We start from the raw sequence: 24420 nt of genomic DNA, 5'->3' as shown, positions 1-24420 counted from the left end.
ATTAAGTCCATTGTTGCCTGGCTGTCACTCTCAGGGACAGCAGGGAGACTCAGACTGTGTGCCTAACTAGGTTGGGTGGCCAACTTGAATCCCCTCCACCCCCAAATATGCATATGAAAGGTGGACTGCGGGCCAAGGTCAGGAGTACAAGATAAATCTCTGTGTATAATCATGCTAACATAAAAATGGAGGATTAAAATCTCATTAAGATGTTGTGAGGGGGATGGAGAGAGAAGGCCAGAGCAGAAGGCAAAGCAATGACCTCCACGTGTGTCTTTTGCTAATGACCTTTATTTAATCCCAGCTTCTTGATTTGAGGATATCGTTGCTGTGCAGGCGCAAAGCCGCCTGTTATAAAAAGCCTGCACAAAAGCACCATTTTGCCCCAACAGGAGTGCTCTGCTCTGCCCCAGTAAAAGCACTTCCATGCCATGAGGCTGAAGCCTCCCCTTCTAGCCTCCAGGAGGCAGCGGCTCTCCATGTCCCTCTTTATTGCGCTACCATTTTTCAAGGTCCACGGGCACCTGTGTCTTGTAATGACACTGGATAGGAAATATGAAAACCCTTTCCTTAACATATCATTTTATGTCAAAACAACTACTTCTTTTGACAGAATTAAAGCGCAATATGTTTAGGGAACAAGATGACATTACTCTGCCTCAGCAAGACTTTTGGAGATAAATAGGCATGTCTGTCCCGCTCTCACACCAGACCGTCTGATCTTACTCCTGACCCTGCTCTTTGCCCTCGCCAGCCCCAGACCTAGTACGTGCATTGAATGTTCCAGCAATTGATCCTCGGGAGCCAAAAGGCCACCAGATAACAGTCAGAGAACCAACACGAACATTTAGGTTTCTTGACTCCTTGTCCAGTGCTTTTTTTCCCACTTCACTGGGTTCTGACTCTCTGAACTCTGCGCCCAACTCCCCAACTCCAAGCCCCAGTGGAGCTGCAGATATAACTGTGAATTCTGGGGGAGCTTGTTGTTAATTCTAATAAAAAGATCACTGTTGCTCCATTTAGAGAATTTTTGCAAAATGATCTCTCAGAGTTTCTGGAATATGAAAGGCAGAAGCAAAGCAAAATGTCAACATTAATTTGATATGGCTTTTTGTTGAATGCAGAACGGTTCATTAAAACCTTAAACAGGTGGCAGGTTTGGCAGCCCACTGTGTATACGCTATGGACAGATTTATTATGCCTTTCATTTTAAAATATTTATGCAGAAACAGACTCAGTGAGATAAATTATCTTGTTCACAAGAGCATTCTGTTCAAGGCTGCTATGATAACTGCCATATCAATCAAATTATGCAATGAAAACTTACCATCAATTTTATAATCATCATCAGTTATTTGTAACTTAGGAAACTCTTTTCATTACTTCTCCATTTTAATTTTGGGGTCTTCCAGGCAGCTTTTACTTAACAGTGGGAAATAGGGCCACAAAATGAGGACTGTATGCAGGATATCACTGCAGTCTCTGAGGTTCAGAGTGGGAGCCTGATAGGCATTTCAAAGCAAACGTAATTATGCGTGAATAGCATTGGCTCTACCCATCCTGTATGATGACTCTGGGTAGACAGGACCATGTAAACATCAGAGGCATGTTTAAACACTGAGGCAGCTTTGCTTCAGCAAATGAGGTGAGCCACAAGCCAGTTCAAGCTCAACATAATGTCAAGTGAAGCAAAGGCCAGACTTCAGAGTCATTACTGAGTCCTTCAATAAGTGTACTCACTCCATAGGCTCACCACCGTCACTTGTCCAGGAGCTGGAAGTTTCTACTGGCAGCATCTGTCAGTTGGCAAAGGTTGGTCTCATCAACTTTAAATAGTACAGCACATTTTCTCCTGAAGAATATCCAGAAATGATTCCCCCAGGGTCCAGTCTGTCACAGAACTTTGCAGATTCCTTCGGTCAGTACGGTATCTGGAGTTTCGCACACACTAACGGATGTAACATTCTGCCAGCTACTTTCAGATCATCCTGACCTGCTAAGGTCACTTCCCACAACTGCAAGATGCATGGCAAATCCCTCTGCAAGCACACTTTCCTACAGAAAACACTTAGGACCAGTAAGGGGAGGTGATACAATTTGCATTTCTTATTTGAACTCTTGCCTCACTTCCATTAGGGAAGCCCTGATTATATTCACTACTGTCTTAGTTGAGTATCTCAAGGGCAAGGACATCTTGGTTTTTCAACTGGCCTCTCATGTAGAATCACCCTCATCTTTCTGCTCCATGCAGCTTTTCAGTCTCCACCTCTGCCAAGGAAGGAGGCTCACCAACCTTTCCTTCCCTTCTTTCCCTCACCAGAATGGCTGTGTCCTCCTCTACTGTGAACCATGTCAATGCTCAAGAATAACCTCCATGAAGACTTCTCAGCCTAACTCTCTGATTACAAATTGTTGTGGACGCCCTCTTAGCGCCTGTGAGTAACCCAAGCAACTCTAATTGGCGAGATGCACATTTCTGGGCGTGGCTATTTTTGGCTTTGTTTTTGTCCACAACAACCATTAGGAATTCTCAAACAGTAACAAAAAGGCTACCTCAAGGCAGATCCTTCCGGTGCATTCAGATGGTTATAAGAGTGTTGGAATGTGAGTAATTCCTTCAGGGTTTCTGAGGTTAATCCTCATAAATCCTGCATAGCCAATATTATGCAGAAGGACACATTTTACATGACAATGAGAGGTGCCCTTAACCCATTGATTTTCACTATTAAGATGTCAGAAGAACATAGGACTTGGAGTCAGAAAAACTGAGTTCTAATCCCCACCATCTCTTCACTTAGGAGCTGTGCGATTTTAAGTCCTTCATGGTCTTAGAGGAGGCTCAGCTTTTTCATATAAAATGTGCAAATATAAAATGTGCAAAATGGCACTGGCTGTGACAACTTTAAAGGGAAGTTGATGTAGGTAAGGTATATATGTATTTGTTTACTAAAGAACGAAGAAAGACATAATATTATTATTACAACCACACATCAGTCCAAGAGATTTTGTATTATTCTGGGATAAATGATAAAACGACACAATTCATGTAATCTTTTTTAAGAAGCAAGTACAAATGGTCTGAGTTTAATACTACAAGGGGCTGTTCAGCAAGACTAGTTGCATTTGCCTGCTTAATCCCTTTTAATTAGGCTGACAGTAAGATAAATGAAATCTACTATTTCTGCTAGAGCAGTGGTTCATAAAAGTGTGATCACTGGGGGCGCCTGGGTGGCACAGCGGTTAAGCGTCTGCCTTCAGCTCAGGGCGTGATCCCAGCCTTATGGGATCGAGCCCCACATCGGGCTCCTCCGCTGGGAGCCTGCTTCTTCCTCTCCCACTCCCCCTGCTTGTGTTCCCTCTCTCGCTGGCTGTCTCTGTCAAATAAATAAATAAAATCTTTAAAAAAAAAAAAAGTGTGATCACTGGTCCCACACTACCAACAGTATCTCGGAACAGTATGGGAAATGCACATTTTAGGGCTTTACACCAGACCTACTGAATCAGCTTTTCAAACAGTTCTGATGAATGCTAAAGATTGAGAACCGTGGCTTGGTCAGTAGACTGGGGCTTTAGTCCAGACGCCATTAACTTGCTGGGTAGGCTTGGAACCCAGGCAAGGATAAGACAGCATGAGGTTCTGGGCATTAACAAAAACAGCAGCAAATTATCCCAGATTTTCAGTCAGTGCAGATTTCTTATGATGCTATCATTTCCATTAAATATAAGCTATGCAACAAATATGATTTTTTTTATTTAGAGAGAGAGCATGAGCGGGGGGAAGAGAGAGGCTCGGGGGATGAGAATCTTAAGCAGGCTCCACACTCAGCATGAGGCTTCATGCGGGGCTCTATCCCATGACCCCGAGATCATGACCTGAACCGAAATCAAGAGTCGGACGCTTGACTGACTGAGCCACCCAGGCACGTCCAACAAAGTATGATTTTATAAACCTTTCTAAGTCTTTTCTACATGAGTAAATTAACATTTTTTTTTTTGGTGCATTGCCTGACCAGGAAACCAAATTTGGGGATTCTAAAAATATGGCTCCTACAGTTGTAAGGGCAAAGACTCTGACTTGAAGTGACTAAATGCACTAGACCAAGTTTGTCATCAATTCTCAGAGTGACTCAAGGCAAGTCAGCCTCTGCGTGCTCACACATCCCCACTGGGAAAGTGAAATAGCTGTACTAAAATGTTCTCTAAGCACTTTTCCAGCTCTCCCTGTCTGACTTGGAGATTTCTTTCTTCTTTCTCTTTCACACCCTTCCTGAAAATGCATTCTTAGAACAGAACAGAAGGCCAGAGAGAAAAACACTGGATGAGAAGCAGAGGAGGGAAGAAAAGTACACAGGAAAATTTCATTTCCTACACCATGAAGTAATTAAAACAAAATCATAAAAAGTAACTAAAACCCAGCTCTAAAATGAGGATGAAATAGTACTAAATTTTAAGAATTATACAATAAACGGTGTTCATCCTTTAAAGGAACCTGCATTCCTAAGTGTGTAGGAATGCCTTAAGGGCTCTCTGTCTAGCTACGAAGGGGGTTGAATTGTTCCAAATCTTCGAACCCAGGCCAGTAAAGGGAGGTAGAGCTTAAACAAAAAGAAGCGCAGAGGGCAACACAGCTGCTACACACTGCACATGCGCCTTGCATAAGCTCATCTTTATCTTATTAAAGGAAAACCTCTTCTCCAGCTTGTTCTGTCAAAACCATGCCATGGCCACTGACCAGCTTCCTAAGGGTAAAACTCACACTCCTCAAAGTCCAGAAAGCAGTGAACCGAATGTTTACAAGTGCCCTTAGAGAAAGGATGACGTAAATTCAACGTATTAGGAAAGATAGCGTGCCATTACAGCATTATGGTTGCAGAACATCAAACTACCAGACATAATGAAAATAAACACCCAGCAGGGGAAATATTTAATTATACACAGAGAGCAGCTAGCCTCTGAATGCTGCAATTCTTTATTTTCCATTTCCACTTTCCAAATGTTTTTAAATAAAGTTTTCCCTCATTCCAAACAACGCTCAGCAGCAAATGTTTCCTTGCCATGGAGAAATCCACGAGGCCATTTCTTCCTGGACCACCAGAGCCCAGCTGGAACCACGAGTCTGCCTTCCTTGTCTGTTTGGCACCAAAACTCACTGCTCCAACAGATGGGTCAGCTGACTCGATAGCCAAGATTTGCCAGCTGATACAGAGCAATAATCGAGCAGCAAATGGGAAAGACTCTACCTGAACTCACTGCCAAGATCAACCTCTGTAACTTCAACCAAGGGTGGGGTGGGTGGGGTGGGTGGGGGAGGATACTCAAAACAGTCCCTCCCATTTGGTGTCTCCATTGTGATAACTGTGTATAAACCATGCTATGACGAAAACGAAGTTATGAAGTTCCAGTTATGAAGTCCCAGTTGAGAAACCATTTGCACATTTCTAGAGGACGGCTAGATGAAAAGAAAGTACACGCTAAAAGGAAATTCACAAGCAAGAGTTTTATGGCCAGAAATTGAAAGATCTCATCTTGCCACAATATGGCTTAATTAAACATCTCCCCTCTCTAGCTCATTCCAGCTCCACTCATATTTGTGTCCAGTGATCTTTCTCTTTATGCAATAGGCCAAGTATTTTTAGTAGAAATTCAATCCACATGGTTTCTGATTCATTTATATACATTAAAACACATCAGAATAACAGCAGAATGGCTCCTGATGGGCGAAAAGTTTTCTGAGCCTGCTTCCTCATTAGGAATGGAAAACTGTGCTGTGTGCTTATTAAACTCATTCATCTTCCCATAGGTTAAAGTTTCACTACAAAGCTTGGGCCCCAAAAGATGGAATATGTTGAAAGTTGGTAACTCTACCCCTTAAATGGGGAAAAGCATTTATCTCTGATCCTGGGTCTTTGGAGGTATCTTGGACCTTTCTCAAGAGACTTTTCTGTATTTGTTCAGAGGCAGATTTGCAGCACATTCTCCCTTTTACTCGAGGCACCAGCAGGTACTCATTTTTTACCTAGGCAATCCTAGTCTCCATCATTTCCCAACCATAGAAGTCCGTGTAAGAAAAGTTCTACAGAAATTCCCCTTTCAACTGCATAAATATACAGTTGACCCTTGAACAATATGAGGGCTTGGGGTGCTGACCTCCCACGCAGTCAAAAATCTGCATATAGTTTTGGCTCCCCCAAACTGAACTACTAATAGCCTACTGTTGACCAGAAGGCTTACTGATAACATATAGTCGATTAACATGTATTTTGTGTTCAGTGTGTTATATACTGTATTCTTACGATAAAGTAAACTAGAGAAAAGAAATTATTAAAAACTCATAAAAATATATTTATAGTACTGTCCTGTATTTATTGAAAAAAATCCATATATAAGTGTACCTGGGTGGTTCTAACCCCTATTGTTCAAGGTTCAACTATACTGGAGCATGTAAAAAGTGTTTTTGGAAAACTTCAGAAGGAAAAGAAGTGCCCTCTTAACAGAAATGGATGCCTTCTACTCAGAGCTCCAACATGAAAGGCTGCAGCAAGAGGCTCTGTTTATTTATAGCTCCCAGTTTCCTCATCCACAAGCTTTGTTGAATCACTTCTATTCACTTACACATTCATTAGTTTACTCATATTTTGATTTGGCAAATATTTATTTCACTGCCTACTTGAGCCAGGTTGTTGGAATAGGGAAATTTGAATATTGTTTTTGATTTCTTAGAAGAAAAGAGGCAAACAAAATAATATAATAATTTTTATAATTGACCAATGGACAAAGTATAATAGGAATACAGAAAACAGATCATTTAATTTTTGCTGAGAAGGGCAGAAAGGCTTAGAGAAATAAAAGCTAGAAAGATAGGTAGGATGATTCAAGGAAAGGGCAGTCTAGTCAAAGGTAACATCAAGTGCAAAAGCACCAAGGCATAAAAGAAAAATGTGTTCCTCGAACTAAAAGGAGTTCAGAATTGATGAACCAAAATATAAGGTGTCGTCCAAGAATGTCTAGGACGGTGCAAATAATGAAGGGCTCTGTATGCCATACAAAATAATTTAGAGTTTATCTTGTAAAACAGTTGTTCTTAACTGTGTATGACCTAGAGATCCTTTGGCAAACACTCACCTGGGCCCAAACTCAAGAGATTCCAATTTCGTCATTTTGGGATGAAGCCTTTCACTTAGATTTTCTTAAACATCCACAGGTCATGTTGTCTGTCCCTGCTTTAGAACTGCTTTAGGCTCCTAGGAACCACTGAAGAATTATGAGCTTGAGTGTTGGTTGGTAGGTCCCTTTGTGAGGGGAAAGCCATAATGCGCTTGAGTGTTGGTTGGTAGGTCCCTTTGTGAGGAATGTGAAGGGAAATGTTGCAAGTGATAAGAGATACTAGGCAAGGAGTGGTTTCAGAGCCAATGCAGAATTGCAGGCAAGAATGAATGAATTCCTGAGGACGTGGCAGCAAGCAAGGTAAGTAGACTTAAGAGAAATGATGGGAATTAGATCACTAGAAACTGATGATTTAAAATTACATTCTTTTTGGTGACACCATTCCCCAAAAAAGGGGACATGGGGTGGAGAAGAAAGAAGAAAGTGAGTTCAAATTCTCACCTGCTTAGTTGATTGGGTTCAGAATGTAAATTATGTAGGAGACTAAGAAGGTATTAATTTAATATTTCCCTACTGCTTTCTTCTTTGTTTGCAATGTTGGTGATTTGGGAGTGGTTTTATTTGAATTGGCTAACACAGCACTTACTAAGATTTCACAATTCCAAACACCATGGGCAAGCTGCAATTCTAACAATTTATGTCAAGTAAATGTCAAACAGAATCACTCTGTCCTCCTTTAAAGGCTAGGAGGATAGTAAAAAGGCATCCTCAGAGAATTTTCCCCAATCTTCTTCCCTCTCTCTGCTGGAACCACTCAGCGCTATGGTCTGTATTCAGCAGCTTGACGCAGCCAAACAAACTGAGAAGCTTGTTGGATAGAAAAGTGGCCGAGTTACCGAATATTCAAGTAGAAGAAACCATTCTTGGGACAGAATCAGAGTTTGCAGCCACCCCATCCCAACCCAGACAGAAATTACTTTCCACGGCTTCACATCCGTTCTCTTCTCCTTCTACTTTTCCTGGCCCCCCTCCAAGAATCAGTGTTCTGGGGATCTGTCCCGAGGCCCCAATAAAGGGTGCTGACATATTTTCCTATATAGTTGGAGAACCTAGTTCACCAACATATTGAATTTATTTTTCCTGAATTACTGAAAATATCTACATATTTGATCATGTTTTTCATTATAATATCCTCATGTGAGGAAGTAGATGCATTAAAATATTTTTCTATCATTATCTCCTATGGATAGTTAGGGCCACTAAAATATATGATTTGCTTGAATCTTCTAATGTATTACACAGAAAAACCTGTGTACTGTATGTTTGAAAGTACAGGGCCAATGCAGGCTACCTTTTAATCTTTTTACCCAGATTATACATTTGCATGTTTGCAGTGTTGGTGACTTGCAGTGTTTTTATTTGAATAGGCTAATATAGCACTTAAGATTTCACAATTTCAAACACCGAGGGCAAGCTGCAGTTCTAACAATTTATGTCAAGTAAATCACATGCATACACATAGATACAGGTATATTTTACATACATTATGTACAAACATTATACATACATACATATTTTTTATTGGCGGTCTTTTTTTTTTCATTTATTATTGAGTTGTCTGTCTTACCAAGTTGTAAAAGTTCCTCGTATATTTTGGATACAGAACCATTTATCAGATATGTATCCTGCCATTATTTTGTCCCAGTTTATGGTTTGGCTTGTTATTTTCTTAACAGCAATGTTCAAGGAGCAAAGGTTTTTAATTGTGATGAAATCCACTTTTAAATATTTTATCCTTTGTACTCTTTGCATCCTCTCTAAAAAAAATTTTGCCTATCCAGAGTGACAAGATCTCCTCCTGTTTTCTTCTGCAAGTCTTATAGTTTTGCATTTTGGTGGTCTTTTCTTTTTTGCAACAGCACTTCCTTCTGCCAACACCATCTCTGTATTTCTCTTTTCAACTTTCTCTTCTCATGTGATGTCTAGCAAAATGTAAAGTGTGATCAAGATGGGTCTGTTTACCTGCAGTCATCCCCCGTTCTCCAAATAATGCGGGCTGTGAATTTTTATTAATTAATCAATACATTTATTTATTTTTAAACTTAGGTTTTTTTAAAGGTTTTTTGTTTCTTTGTTTGTTTATTTAAGATTTTATTTATTTATTTGACAGAGAGAGAGAGAGAGAGAGTACAAGCAGGGGGAGAGGCAGGGAGAGGGAGAAGCAGGCTCCTGCTGAGCGGAGAGCCCAACATGGGGCTTGATTCCTGGACCCTGGGATCATGACCTGAGACAAAGGCAGACACTTAACTGACTGAGCCACCCAGGTGCCCCTGGGCTATGGATTTTTAGTGAGATGTGTTACCATAATATGTTGACAGCATGGCCCTGAAACCTAAATTAGGCTTATAGGGTAGTGAAACTTCACATTACGGCCAGACTTCCTCAATTAAATAAAATCATGCTGTCTCTCTAGATAACCTACCTTGGAAGTGTAGGTTGAGTTCTGAGGCAATTTCACCCAGGGAGAGAGAAAAACAGGTAGATTTTGAAGGCTCGATGTTCTTGGACCCAACCATGAATAAGAAGCATGGTCACTGCTGCTGTGACCACCACGCATTTCAGAGTAAATCCTGTCACTTAGTGACAAAATGGCAGCTGTGAGAGTCTTAAGAAAGGCAGAATATACATGGGAATGTTAGAAATTGTCTCACTACGTGTAAAATCTAAGTCTATCCACTTTCCAGACCTTAGTTCCCCTCACCCACTCCTTTCCCCTTGATTACTTCACCAGCCTAACCGCCTTCACTTTGGTCTTTGCCCCTCCTTTTTTCCTCCAAAACTAGAACCAGAGTAATCCTTCTGACAGGCTGATCCAACACTTTAGTTCACAGCTTAAACACTTAAACCCATTTTCTCTGGATCAAGTTCCAAGTCTAATGTGGGTGGGTTCCCGAAGCCCATCATGAAAGACCACCTTCCTACACCCACAGCTTTATTTCCTAAGGCTTTCCCCCTCAAGCTCAGGCAAAGCAAGATTTTCAAAATCCCAGGCTCTTTGCCAGGACAGTCACTTCTTCTCTGTTTCCAGCTAACCCCAATTCACCTTTTGATCTCTGATTAGAGGTTATTTCTTCTGGGAAGTTGCCATTAGCCCCTTCTATGTGCTACTAGAGTAACCTGGACTTGCCTGTACTTATATAGCCATTTGCAAATGCACTCTAATTGTCTATCAACTTCCCTGCTCTCTTTCATTTTCCCCGTCAGCTTCTTGTGGGTAGAATATTTTATTTTCTTAATACCTCCAGTAGCTAGCTCACTGCCCACACACAGTAAGTTTTCAGTCACTAGTTGTAGAATAGAATGAATGAATGAATGAGTGTAGTAAAACTGTATGCCATTTTAATGGTTTTTGATATGATGATAGAGAAAATTACAAGTCTAGTGAAAGTCTAGGCAAAGGATTGGGGTAAATTAGCTAAAATACTGAGGAGAAAATGAGTCAAACATACTTTAATAAGAAATTTATTATATTCTGACTCCTGTTTCTTTTTACTATCAGGAAGTCAAGGAGTGCCACTAAACTGAAGAGATCATCTCAACCAGCATTTGAATAAGCCTTGAGATGTATAATTTTTTTCTTTTCCTTTCTTGCTTTTTTTTTTTTTTTTTTTTTTTTTTGAGAGAGAGAGAGTGCGAGTGCACACAGGGGGTGGGGGAAGAGAAAGATAGAGAGAAAGAATACTAAGCAGGCTTGCAGGGAGCCTGCTTAGGGCAGAAACCAACATGAGGCTCAGTCTCAACACCCTAAGATCATGACCTGAGCCGAAATCAAGAGTCAGATGCTTAATCGACTGAGCCACCCAGGTGCCCCATAATTTTTTTCATTTTTAAAATACCTTTAGGATTTATGTTACTCAACCACTTAAGAAAAGCTTTGCATTTATTTAATTTAAATTTGATTAACATATAGTGTATTATTAGTTTCAGAGGTAGAATTCAGTGATTCATCAGTTGCATATAACACCCAGTGCTCATTACAGCAAGTGCCCTCCTTAATGCCCATCACCCAGTTACCCCATCCCCCCCCACCAGCCTCCCCTACAGCAACCGTGTTTTTTTCCTAAGAGTTAAGAGTCTGTTATTGTTTGTTTCCCTCTCTTTTTGTATTATTTTATTTTTCCTTCCCCTCCCCTGTGTTCATCTGTTTTGTTTCTTAAATTCCACATATGAGTATAATCATATGGTATTTGTCTTTCTCTGCCTGACTTATTTCACTTAGCATAATATCCTCTAGTTCCACCCATGGTGCTGCAAATGGCAAGATTTCATTCTTTTTGATAGCTAAGTAATATTCCACTGTATATAGATACCACATCTTCTTTATCTATTCATCTATGGGTGGACATCTGGGCTGTTTCCATAGCTTGGCTATTGTGGACATTGCTGCTATAAACATGGGGGTGCAGGTGCCCCTTCGGATCACTACATTTGTATCTTTGGGGTAAATACCTAGTAGTGCAATTGCTGGGTCCTAGGGTAGCTCTATTTTCAACTTTTTGAGGGCCCTCCATACTGTTTCCAGAGTGGCTGCACCAGCTTGCATTCCCACCAACAGTGTAAAAGGGCTCCCCTTTCTCTGCATCTTCGCCAACACCTGTTGTTTCCTGTCTTATTAATTTTAGCCATTCTGATTGGTGTGAGGTGATACCTCACTGTGGTTTTGATTTGCTATTTCCCTGATAATGAGTGATGTTGAGCATCTTTTCATGTGTCTGTTGTCCATTCGTATGTCTTCTTTGAAGAAATGTCTATTCATGTCTTCTGCCCATTTCTTAACTGGATTTTTTGTTTTTTGGGTGTTGAGTTTGATAAATAGATTTTGGATACTAGCTCTTTATCCGATAAGACATTTGCAAATATTTTCTCCCATTCCATAGGTTGCCTTTTAGTTTTGTCAACTGTTTCCTTTGCTGTGCAAAAGCTTTTTTTCTTGATGAAGTCCCCAAAATTTATTTTGGCCTTTGTTTCCCTTGCCTTTGGTGAGTAGTTGCCTAGTGAGTAGTTGCTGTGGCTGAGGTCAAAGAGGTTGCTGCCTGTGTTCTCCTCTAGGATTTTGATGGTTTCCTACCTCACATTTAGGTCTTTCATCCATTTTGAGTCTATTTTTGTGTATGCTGTAAGACAGTGGTCCAATTTCATTATTCTGCATGTGGCTGTCCAATTTTCCCAGCACCATTTGTTGAAGAGACTGTCTTTTTTCCATTGGATATTCTTTCCTGCTTTGTCGAAGATTAGTTGACCATAGTGTTGAGGGTCCATTTCTGGGTTCTCTATTCTGTTCCACTGATCTATGTGTCCGTTTTTGTGCCACTCCCATACTGTCTTGATGATTACAGCTTTGTAATCCAGAATTGTGATGCCACCAGCTTTGGTTTTCTTTTTCAACATTCCTTTGGCTACCCAGGGTCTTTTTCTGGTCCCATACAAATTTTAGGATTGTTTGTTCCAGCTCTGTGAAAAATGTTGGTGGTACTTTGCTAGAGATTGCATTGAGTGTATAGATTGCTTTGGCAAGCATAGACATTTTAACAATATTTGTTCTTCAAACCCATGAGTATGGAACATTTTTCCATTTCTTTGTGTCTTCCTCAATTTCTTTCATAAGTGTTCTATAGTTTTCAGAGTACAGATTCTTTACTTCTTTGCTTAGGTTTATTCCTAGGTATCTTATGGATTTTGGTGCAATTGTAAATGGGATGGATTCCTTGATTTCTCTTTCTTCTGCCTCATTGTTAGTGTATAGAAATGCAACTGATTTCTGTGCATTGATTTTATATCCTTCCACTTTGCTAAATTCCTGTATGAGTTCTAGCAATTCTGGGGTGGAGTCTTTTGGGTTTTCCACATAGAGTATCATATCATCTGTGAAGAGTGAGAGTTTCACTTCTTCTCTGCATATCTGGATGTCTTTTATTTCTTTTTGTTGTCTGATTGCTGAAGCTAGACTTCCAGTACAATGTTGAACAAGAGTGGTGAAAGTGGACATCCCTGGCATGTTCCTGACCTTAAGGGACTAACTCTCAGGTTTTCCCTGTTGAGGATGGTATTCATTGTGGGTTTTTCATATATGGCTTTTATGATATTGAGGTGTGTTCCCTCTATCCCTATACTGAAGAGTTTTTATCAAGAAAGGATGCCGTACTTTGTCAAATGCTTTTTTTGCATCTATTGAGAGGATCACATAGTTCTTGTCCTTTCTTTTATTAATGTGGTGTATCACATTGATTGATTTGTGGATGCTGAATCAACCTTGCAGCCCAGGAATAAATCCCACTTGGTCGTGGTGAATAATCCTTTTAATGTACTATTGGATCAGATTAGCTAGTTTCTTGGTAAGAGTTTTTGAATCCATGTTCATCAGGGATATTGGTCTGTAATTCTTCTTTTTGGTGGGATTTTTGTCTGGTTTTGGAATCAAGGTAATGCTGTCCTCATAGGATGAGTTTGGAAGTTTTCTTTCCATTTCTATTTTTTGAAATAGTTTCAGAAGAATAGGTATTAATTCCTCTTTAAATGTTTGGTAGAATTCCACTGGGAGGCCACCTGGCACTGAACTCTTGTTTGTTGGGAGATTTTTGATTACTGCTTTAATTTCTTTGCTGATTATGGGTCTGTTCAGGTTTTCTATTTCTTCCTGTTTCAGTTTTGATAGTTTATGTGTTTCTAGGAATGCATCCACTTCTGTCGGATTCCCTAATTTGTTGGCATATAATATTCTCTTATAATTGTTTATATTTCTTTGGTGTTGGTTGTGATCTCTCCTCTTTAATTCATGATTTTATTTATTTGGGTCCTTCCTCTTTTCTTTTTGATAGAGCCCCTGGCTAGGAGTTTATTGATCTTATTAATTCCTTCAAAGAAGCAGCTCCTAGTTCTGTTGATCTGTTCTACTGTTTTGTGATTTCTATATCATTGACCTCTGCTTTAATCTTTATTTCTCTTCTCCTGCTGGATTTAGACTTTCTTTGCTTTATCCAACTCCTTTACATGTAAGGTTAGGTTGTTTATTTGAGATCTTTCTTGTTTCTTGAGAAAGGTCTGTATTGCTATATACTTCCCTCTTAGGACCACCTTTGCTGCATCCCAGTGGTTCTGAACTGTTGTGTTTTCATTTTCATTTGTTTCCATGTATTTTTTATATTCTTCTTTAATTTTCTGGTATACTCATTCATTCTTTAGTTGGATGCTCGTTAGCCTCCATGTATTTGTGTTCCTCCCGAATTTTCTCTTATGATTGAGTTCATTGTGGTCTGAAAATATGCATGGTATAATCTCAGTCTTTTTGTACCAGTTGAGACCTGATTTGTGACCCAGTATGTGATCTATTCTGGAGAATGTTCCATGTGCACTTGAGAAGAACGTGTATTCTGTTGCTTTAGGATGGAATGCTCTGAATATATCTGTGAAGTTCATCTGGTCCAGGGTGTCATTCAAAGCCTTTTTTTCTTATTGGTCTTCTGCTTAGATGAGCTGTCCATTGCTGTGAGGGGGGTGTTAAAGTCCCCTCCTATTATTGTATTATTATCAATGTGTTTCTTTAATTTTGTTATTAATTGGTTTATATATTTGGCTGCTCCTAAGCTAGGGGCATAAATATTTACAGTTGTTAGATCTTGTTGGATAGACCCTTTTATTATGATATAGTGTCCTTCTTCATCTTTTATTACAGTCTTTGGTTTAAAATCCAGTTTGTCTGATATAAGAATTGCTATTCCAGCTTTCTTTTGATGTTCATTGGCATGATAAATGGTTCTCCAACCCCTCGCTTTCAATCTGGAGGTGTCTTTGGATCTAAAATGAATCTCTTGTAGACAGCATATTGATGGGTCTTGGTTTTTTTAGTCCAATCTGATACCCTATGTCTTTTGACTGGAGCATTTAGTCCACTTACATTCAGAGTAATTATTGAAAGATGTGAATTTAGTCCCATTGTATTACCTGGAAAGTCACTGTTCCTGTAGATTGTCTGTGTCCCTTTCCGGTCTTTGTTACTTTTAGGCTCTCTCTCTGCTCAAAGGATCCCCTTTAATATTTCTTGCAAGGCTGGTTTAGTGTTCATGAATTCTTTTAGTTTTGTTTGTCCTGGAAACTCTTTATGTCTCCTTCTATTCTGAATTAAAGTCTTGCTAGATAAATATTCTTAGCTGCATATTTTTGCCATTTAGCACATTGAATATATCATGCCAGTCCTTTCTGGCCTTCCAGGTCTCTGTGGACAGGTCTGCTGCAAGCCTTATGTTTCTACCCTGGTAGGTTAAGGATCTCTTGTCCTGAGCTGCTTTCAGGATTTTCTTTTTATCTCTGAAATTTGCAAGCTTCACTATTACATGTCCATGGGTTGACCTATTTTTATTGATTTTGAGGGGGGTTCTCTGTGCCTCCTGGACTTGAATGCCAGTTTCTTTCCCCCAATTAGGGAATTTCTTATCTATAATTTGTTCAAATAAACCTTATGCCGCCCCCCTTCTCTCTTCATTTTCTGGAACGCCTACTATCTGACTGTTATTATGCTTTACAGTATCCCTGATTTCTTAAAGTCTCCTTTTGTGATCCAGTAGTTGTTTTTCTCTTTTTCTCGTTCCTTATTTTCCATCATTTTGCCTTCTATATCACTGACTCTCTCTTCTGCATTGTTTATCCTTGCTGTTAGAGCCTCCATTCTTGACTGCCTCTCAATAATAGCATTTTTAATTTTGGCCTGATTATATTTTGCTTCTTTTATTTCTACTGTACAGGATTTTCTAGTGTCTTCTATGTTTTTTTCAAGCCCAGCTAGTATCTTTATAATTTTGTTTTGAAATCTACTTTCAACATCTTACTTATATCCATATTGATTAAACCCCTGGCAGTGAGTACTTCCTCCTGTTCTTTATTTTGGGGTGAATTTCTCCATCTCATCATTTTGTCCAGAAACAAATAGAAGGAAGAGAGAGAAAAGACAAAAATAAAAACACCAGAAAACAAACAAACAAAACAGAAGAAAACACAAACAAATCAAAACAAGAAAAAATTTAAAAAGTAAAACAGAACAAAACAATAAACTCCTGGGTGTATTTTGGTCTGTTTGTTAAAAGGAACTAGATTCCAAAATAGGAAAGGAAGAAAAAGTTATATATATATATAGTGTGTGTGTGTGTGTGTGTGTGTGTGTGTATACACAGAAGTAAACTAAAATACAATGAAAGGAAACCAAAAATAAAATATACATATATTACGTATGTATAAAAGTAAAAATTAAAAAATTATTAAAAAATTGAAAAAACAAAATAGCTGAAAAAAAATAAAACTTAAAGACTAAAGAATAAAAATAATTTAAAAAACCCCACAAATGCTATATACTGTTTTCCCCAAGAGCTGAAGTTCTGCAGTTCTCTTTGATCAGTAAACTTGGTGCTAGCGAGTTGTTCCTGCTGGTCTTCACAGGGAGGTGCCCGTTGTGCTGATTCTCAGGTGTCCTTGCCCTGGAGGAATTGTGCCTCCTTGCCAGGGGCCAGGCTCAGTGTAAGCTGCTCTGCATTTCACTATGTGGTGTTGTTCTGCTCCCTGAAGGCTCTTGGCACCAATTGGGGGGATGAAAATGGCCGCGTCCAGATCTCTAGCCCCAGAGCTGAAAGTTCGCTCCCCCCACTCTTCTGTGAGCCCTCACAGAAAAGCAGTCAATCTCCCTGGTTTCCCTCCGAACTCTGTTTACTCAGCCTGTGACTGAGCATTTTCATCTCAGGCACGCGACCCAGTTTCAAGTCTCCCAACTTTATGTACTCCTGAGGCCTGCACCCAAGCTGTTCCTCCTGCCCAGCTGCTGCCTTTTTCTGGGCGCCTGCTTGAAGAGCGGCTGTGTGACCGCGCAGCAGATCGCAGTTTACGGCAACACCGAGCAGAAAGAGGGCACCTAGAATTGCTGTTTCCAGCCGGCTTCCCCGCTCTGATGCCTGGGAACTCCGCTGCACTCAGGCACCCCCATTCTTCTTGTGACCCTGGGGATGCTGAGACCATGCTGTCCCACATGGGATTCCACCCTGCTTTGCCACTTGAGCACATTTAAGCCAGGGATGTCCCCCATTGTAGCAGACTCCTAAAATCTCTTATTAAGCACTCTGCTGCTTATAACACTTTGCTATAGCCTCCTTAAGCAAGCTCCCTCCCCTCCGCCATATCTTCCAATACACCCCCTACCTTCCAAAAAGTGGTTGCTTTTCTATTTGGAGAATTGCAGCAATTATTTTCTCATATCTCCAATTGGTTTTGCAGGTGTTCAGAATGATTTGATAACTACCTAGCTTAATTTCAGGGACCAGATGAAATTAGGGTCACCTACCCCTCCGCCATCTTAACTCCTTCCTCCTCAGCAGTTATTTACTTATTTACCCCTACAACAGACAATATTTACGTGTTCCAAACTCTTTAACTTCAATCTAAGTGTATTTCTTTATCTTTGTTTCTAGACATACATGAGGAAAAAGAGGTTAAACAATTGTTGGAAACCTCAAGAGAATCAGACAGCAAGCCAACAGGTAAGAAACTTCTGTCTTTCAGGTAGATTTTTTTCTGCCTTTTATGGTAATTGGATTCTTTAGGACACTGGATACAGAAACACACAATTAGCTTACTGATATAGAATTCAGTAAGATAATTAATGGACGTTAAGGGAAGAATAGAAAATAAATGGGAAATTAGGCAGAACCTGTATATTTAATAAATTAAATCGAACTTTCATGTATCTTACAGTTTCTGAAAATTTGCAATTCTAAAGAAACAAAACAAAGGAGGAACATAAGATGACTTAATAAGCAAGCTGTAATGGATTAAGAGTCGTGGACTATGTTCTCTTGACCACCAGAGAAAAAGCTATACCAGAAGAGTCTAGAAATTGGGTTGCCCTGCTCTTTGCTCGGATCTTTAGATTCAGTCCCCAACTACTGAATTTCAGTTAACTGTACTGTTTCTCTGCTTGTTATTAACTTGTCACAATCTGTATTTTGTATTTTTGTTATTATCTATTCACTATATTCAATTTCAAAATGATGTGCCCACACAACAATTTTGTTACAAAACACGTTTAAAGCAAAATCTGTGCATGCTCCTAATGGCTTCTCCAGGTTTGTAACATGCATCGATCATTTTTGTAATGTTTCTGATCAAATGTCTGAGTTCAGATATCTTAATAAGAAATAAGAAAACAGAAGCCACAGGCATCATAGCATTTGTCTATGACTGTTTCTATTTCTGAAGTCTTAATAAAAGTGGTATAAGTGAAGATGAACTGAAACTCTCAAAATACCAAATGGGCTAGAAACTGAAACTCTAAAAATAACACAGAGGATTATGTCTACCAACAGCTTTCTAAAAAATCCCCATGTACAAATTTTCTTTTAAATTAATTCACCGAGTCTCACCATTTCACTTCTTGCAGCCTTGGACATCTGGGTTTTTGAAACCAGTAGCTGTGAATTAATCATTCTGACTGTTTTGTTATGTTTATATAAGAGATGTGTTTTAAAGCTAATTTAACACAGTATTTCAAGAGAAAAATTGACACTTGGAAACAAAAAGTGGGAAACATTGGGCAGTGTTAACTAAAGTGTGAGCTGAATTAAATCACTAGCTTCTACGTTTTCCTTGGTTCGTGGCTGGTAGGCAGGTCTAGGGTATTACTGATTAGCTTCTTCCTCTAGAGAAAGGAATGCATGTAGGGAGAGAATGAGAGGGACAGTCACAACTTGGAAGTTAATTAAGAAATTCAATTTTAGGCATTCAGCTACAAAGTTGAAAGACTTTCAAATCTTAGGTTAAGCACATTCCATTTTTTCCACATAACCTACCAAGCTTGGCTGACAAGTAATAAGGCCAACTTCCCCTAGCAACAAGTCATACTGTCCTTGTAGCTGCTTGTTCAGCTGCAAGCATTCTGGGTTTCAAGGGAAAAGGAAGCTATTTTAAAGGACTAATAGGTGAAAAGAAACCAATTATTTTTAGGGATGGCTTCAAAAAGATATCTTCTAAGCTATCAGAAATGCTGCTTGGAGAAATGTGTGGTATTAGCCCTGAATCCAAAACAGAGAAAGCGTGTAAAGGGGGAGGGTCTCCTTTCACATAATCTCTCATTTTCCAGTCTTTCTAGCGTGAAAATTACCCCTTCAAAAAAATCAGACTGAGTCAAAGGACAGAACTATAATGCACTAGGAAAAACATTAATTAAAACTTTTATCTGTTAGCCATAAAATGTGTTTATCAACATGATAATACAGAATTTTCTAAGATTAGAACTATATTATTTCAAATAGTCAACTAGAACCAGCAGGGAGAAAAGTAATACTATACTATATTCATGCTTGTCTTAAACATCTGAGATATTGGAACCTGTGTTCAGCCTTATTGAAGACATGGGCATAGCTGGAGGCACTATTTCTATGCCATAGGGATTTAATTTCTAAAGAAACCATTTAAATATAATTTTAAAATGGATAAACTATTATCTCGTTTTTATTTTATAGCATTGTAATATGTGAAACTGGTCTCTTGAAAATCTAACAGGTACCCGAAAGAGACAGAATTCCTGATTTCACTTTCCCAAACTACTCTACCAGCAGCCTCCACGTTCTGTCACTGGCAACTCCATCTTTCCAGTTGCTCAGGCCAAAAACCTTAGTCTGGTTTCTCATCAGTAGTGCAAAATTTCTCAGCATTGTTGCCATTTAGGGCCCAGTAATCTTCTGTTGGAGACAGCTGTTCTGGCCATCACAGATCAAGCAGCATATCTGCCTCCACTAGTAGATACATGTAACACCCTCCCCAGTGGTGACAACCCAGTATGTCTCCAGACACGGCCATAACATCATCCCCAGTTGAGAACCAGTGCCTTAGAGTCATGACTAACTTGGATCGCTCTCACATCCCACATTAATCTCCTAGCAAATCCTATTGGCTCTGCTTCAAAACACTTGACATACAAGCACTTCCCACACCTCCACTACCCCCGCCTTAATCCAAAACTGCCATCGTCCAAATCCTGGATTACTTCAAGGGCCTCCTAACCTGTCCCCTTCCTTCCACCCTTGGCTACTTCATTCTATTTTGAACACACTAGCCAGACAGACACTATTAAAATGCTATAAACTTCTCTTCTGCAAAATCTTCCAATGGTTTTCTATCTCACAAAGAGTAAAGTCGAGGCACTTAAAATGGCTTTTCTGATGTCATCTCATTCTACTCTAATCACCTCCTTGTTCTTCTTGGTATACTTCAGGTGGGATTCTGCCTCAGGGCCTTTGTATCTGCTGTTTCTTTTGCTTGGCAGTCTCATTCCCTCAAGTCTTTATTCAGATGTCACACCCCCACTGAGGCCATCCCTGACAAATGGATTTAAAATGGGACTTCCTTCCAATCCCCACTGTCTATCCCTTTCCCTGGTATATTTTTCTCCAAAGTACCTATTATCTTACTGTATCATTTACTTATTTATTTTGTTTATTGTCTGGTTCTACCCATTATGCTCCATGATGAAAGTACTTTCTGTCTACTTTTTTCACTAATTTATCCTCAGGGCCAAGAATAGTTCCTGGCATATTATTGAGAGGCTCTCAAACAAAATATATTGAATAAACAGCCTCTCTAGGATAACTATTGGATATTCTCAAAGGAACTTCTTGGGATTTTCAAAACCATTTATTTACATTTGGTTTTTCAATTTGGAGAATTAAAATGTAAATATTTTCTTTGTGATTGGTGTATTTTCATTTTTGAAACTATTTTGAGATCTCAGAATAACTTTTCTTATAGTGTTCCTGAAATTGGCAAGCAAAGTGATACGAATTATTGCCTTCACACTTACATAACTCCAAGGAAATGTTTTAGATTTTTCTCATGCTTATCAGTTAAAATTAAACAAATCTTCAACAAAAGTTATTCAGTTGAACCTTAATATTTCTTAACACAATTTCTAGAGTCACAAAATCTCTTCATTACTTCAGTCAACCTACATCAATTTTTAAACTTCAATGAACTACGTACAAAGTGTAATGCTTGATTTTGCCAAGTAATTCATCTGATAATTTAAGAAACCCAACAGTTTCATTTTCTTCTAGGAACCTTTTCCCCTTTTGTTGTCTTGGATGACCTCAGCTGATAGCAATGCTACTGATACTTGGGACCGTTTCTTTTCCTGGTTTTTTTTTTTTTTTTTGCTAAACCAAAGTAACCAAAGGAACCACTCAGAAAATATCTTCAGTTGCTGGAAGGTTGAAAGCACTTGAGAACAGTTCAATTTTTCATATAATTTGCTTATGAGGGAATGTATTTATTTTTAATTAGTTTTACTCCTAATTTCCCTCTTTGAGTGTCAAATATGAGAGGCTAGAGGGCTTGAATTTCTCTGCTTACCACACTGGTAGGGTGGCCTGTCTTTCCCACGTGTGCTTGCCAACACTGTACTCACTGAGCCTGTTAAAAGGAGCTCTAAGACGTGGCCAACTACTGAGAAAAAAAATGGCTTCCAAGATTCCCCATGGCTCATATTTATGACTAAACTGTGTGAGAACATGCCAATATTTCTAGAAAGATGGTTCTGGGAAAATGAGTCTAAAGGTTATGGTGCTGCACCAAATTCATTCTCGCATAATGAGGTACTTTTACATTCAGATAATCAATGCAAAGCAGGTATTTATTCGGTGCTTATTGTGGGCTTAATTCTGTATCAGAACGGCATTTCACTATAGTAACTTGGGGTCCGAATAATATTTATAAAAATGTTTCTACTTTGTTCCACGAATAACGGGTTGATACCAGGGGTTTTCACTAGAACAAGTGACCACTTGAACTGTTTTATTTATTGAAAACGAACTGTATAAACAGTATATACAAGGGCAGTGGAGAGGTAAAGAGTGTGTTTCTTCTTTTGTCAGTGGCAAAAAGAAAGTTTTGACAAATTGACCAATGAGAAAGTGACTGTAAATGGAGACCAATGGGGGCTATACTTTGTAAAACCTCTTTCATAGTTATCATCTACCCCCTGAAGTACTCGTACTTGGCCAACCAAATGAGAATATATTCACTTGTGAAAATGCCTCGAAGGGAAAGTCATTAATTTGCCTAACACTCTGTCCCGGAGAGCAGGCTGACATGAAGTTTTCTAAAGATTACTCTCTTTTGACCATTTTCCCATATTTCTCATATTTCTTTAAAAACCTATTGAAAATTTCATGGCTGGCTAGATTTTAAGATTCACTGTTAATTTTCAGCAGACAAGTTCTGAGAAGGAAGGGTTAAGAGAAAGAAGGCGTTTTTCCTTTCCTTGAAGAACTCCTTAAATCTTATGGAATTCAAAAGGGAGAGCGGAGTAGGCCACTTAGAATGCATTACCTTCCCTCGAAGGTTTCAGTATGCCTGACAGCACTTTATTAAAATACAATCATGAATAAGTTCCAAGAAATTCTTCTCCCAGTTGTATAGGGGACATAAATGGAGGCTTGGAAAGATGGAGAAATGTAGCCATAGCCCAGAAAGAGATGAAAAGGCTAAGGAGAATGCAAAATTCAGCAATACTCACATCTAAAAACAAAGAATAAAATAAAAACAAGACAAAAATCTTCTCTGTTCTAGTCAATAGAAAATTGTTCCAAAACACCACTGAAACGTTTTGACCCTAGTTTGTAGTATTCTACATAAGTTGCTGTGAACTTTTTCACCAACCTATACATACCTTCGCCAAGAATAAATCTTAATGAATGAAGATAGGAGAAAGGCTTTTTATTTATTTATTTATTTTAAAGATTTTATTTATTCGACAGGATAGAGACAGCCAGCTAGAGAGGGAACACAAGCAGGGGGAGTGGGAGAGGAAGAAGCAGGCTCATAGCGGAGGAGCCTGATGTGGGGCTCGATCCCATAACGCCGGGATCACACCCTGAGCCGAAGGCAGATGCTTAACCATTGTGCCACCCAGGCGCCCCAAGAAAGGCTTTTTAAACACTAGTACCGTTAGTTAGGCCGCTATTGTGTGAAACTAGATGACAGCTATGGATAAGTATGGCCACAGGCCATGATTATCATGCTTTCCTTAAGGGGAAAAAAAAAAACTAGAGGTGACTCAGTCGGTTAAGCACCGACTCTTGATTTTGGCTCAGGTCATGATCTCCGGGTCATGATCTCAGGGTCATGATCTCAGGTCTATGAGACTGAGCCCCATGTCAGGCTCCACGCTCAGTGGGAAGTCTGTTACAGATTCTCTCTCTCCCTCTTCCCACCCCCCCACACCTGTGCACTCATGCTCTCTCTCTCATAATAAATACATAACTCTTTTTAAAAAGCTGATTAAACGTAAGCTTTATTAAATCATTCATATAAGACATACTAATTGATTCCAAAATATTGTTTACCTTTCTGTTGTTTTATGTGAAGGATTTTTATGCCACAACATTCCAGGCAAAATGAAAAATTCTCACTTTCTTAAAATGTCATTTAAATTTTTAATTATAGTTTCAAATTCAGTAGTTACACAAATTGTTTATTGTTCTTATTTCATAACAGACAGTGTTTTTTAATTCATTTCAGAACTGTCTCTACAGAATACTAAATAGTTTTGGGTTTATGGTCACCATCTTCTTTTACTAAAAGTAAGTAATTCACAAAATATGCTTTGACCCAAGAATATAGGATTATAACAGTGGATGTAGGTTGTAATAGCTGCAGGCAAATTCTTAGAACTGCATTTTGCAACTTGAATTCATCCAGCAGTTACAGAAAGAGCATATTTATTCTATTGGAAAGCAACTCAATAAAAGGTGACTTCTCATTAGCTGCTGAGTGAAACTGCTTTATTTTATCTGATAAAAATTTCAAATATTTTCTTCAAGCGTACATTACACTTATTCTCTCGAGGCATTGTCTAACCAACCTTCCATTTTAAAGCTTCGATGTCTATGATCAAGAGTTATGCATAGGAATTTTCTTTGGCAGTTATTAGACTGAATCAGTTATTAAAATAAATACAAATTAAAATGTCCTATTTGACTCATTTCACATGAAAGTTATTTTGCAGTAGCAAGTCCCCAAAGGACACTACTCGATAGCCATACTAAAATAGTATGATTGTATAATAAACCTGATAAAATGTCCATCAGATATAAGAATATTCACGGAAAATACTTAACTAATTGTGAGGGCATTTATCACCCTATGCTCCTGAGCATAGATAGCTCTTGCAATCTGACTGTAAGTAACCTACTTTGAATACCATGTTGTAGCAAAGAATGTTCGTAAGCC

General features: G+C 39.0%; 1 protein-coding gene and 1 long non-coding RNA gene across 3 annotated transcripts in view; one reads left to right on the top strand and one right to left on the bottom strand.

The window, feature by feature from the left end:
* ARHGAP24 (Rho GTPase activating protein 24) overlaps positions 1 to 24420 on the bottom strand; it is a 484560-nt gene that overhangs the window by 298933 nt on the left and 161207 nt on the right. The window lies entirely within an intron of this gene.
* On the top strand, positions 7222 to 20883 carry LOC113263184 (uncharacterized). The gene is made up of 3 exons (XR_003319084.4): positions 7222 to 7464; positions 17607 to 17675; positions 17890 to 20883. It is a non-coding gene; the product is annotated as an uncharacterized LOC113263184 (long non-coding RNA).

The sequence above is a fragment of the Ursus arctos genome, unplaced genomic scaffold, assembly GCF_023065955.2.
Source record: "Ursus arctos isolate Adak ecotype North America unplaced genomic scaffold, UrsArc2.0 scaffold_9, whole genome shotgun sequence".
Classification (NCBI taxonomy): domain Eukaryota; kingdom Metazoa; phylum Chordata; class Mammalia; order Carnivora; family Ursidae; genus Ursus; species Ursus arctos.
The sequence above is the reverse complement of the archived record's forward strand: the minus strand, read 5'-3'. Positions and strand labels throughout refer to the sequence as shown.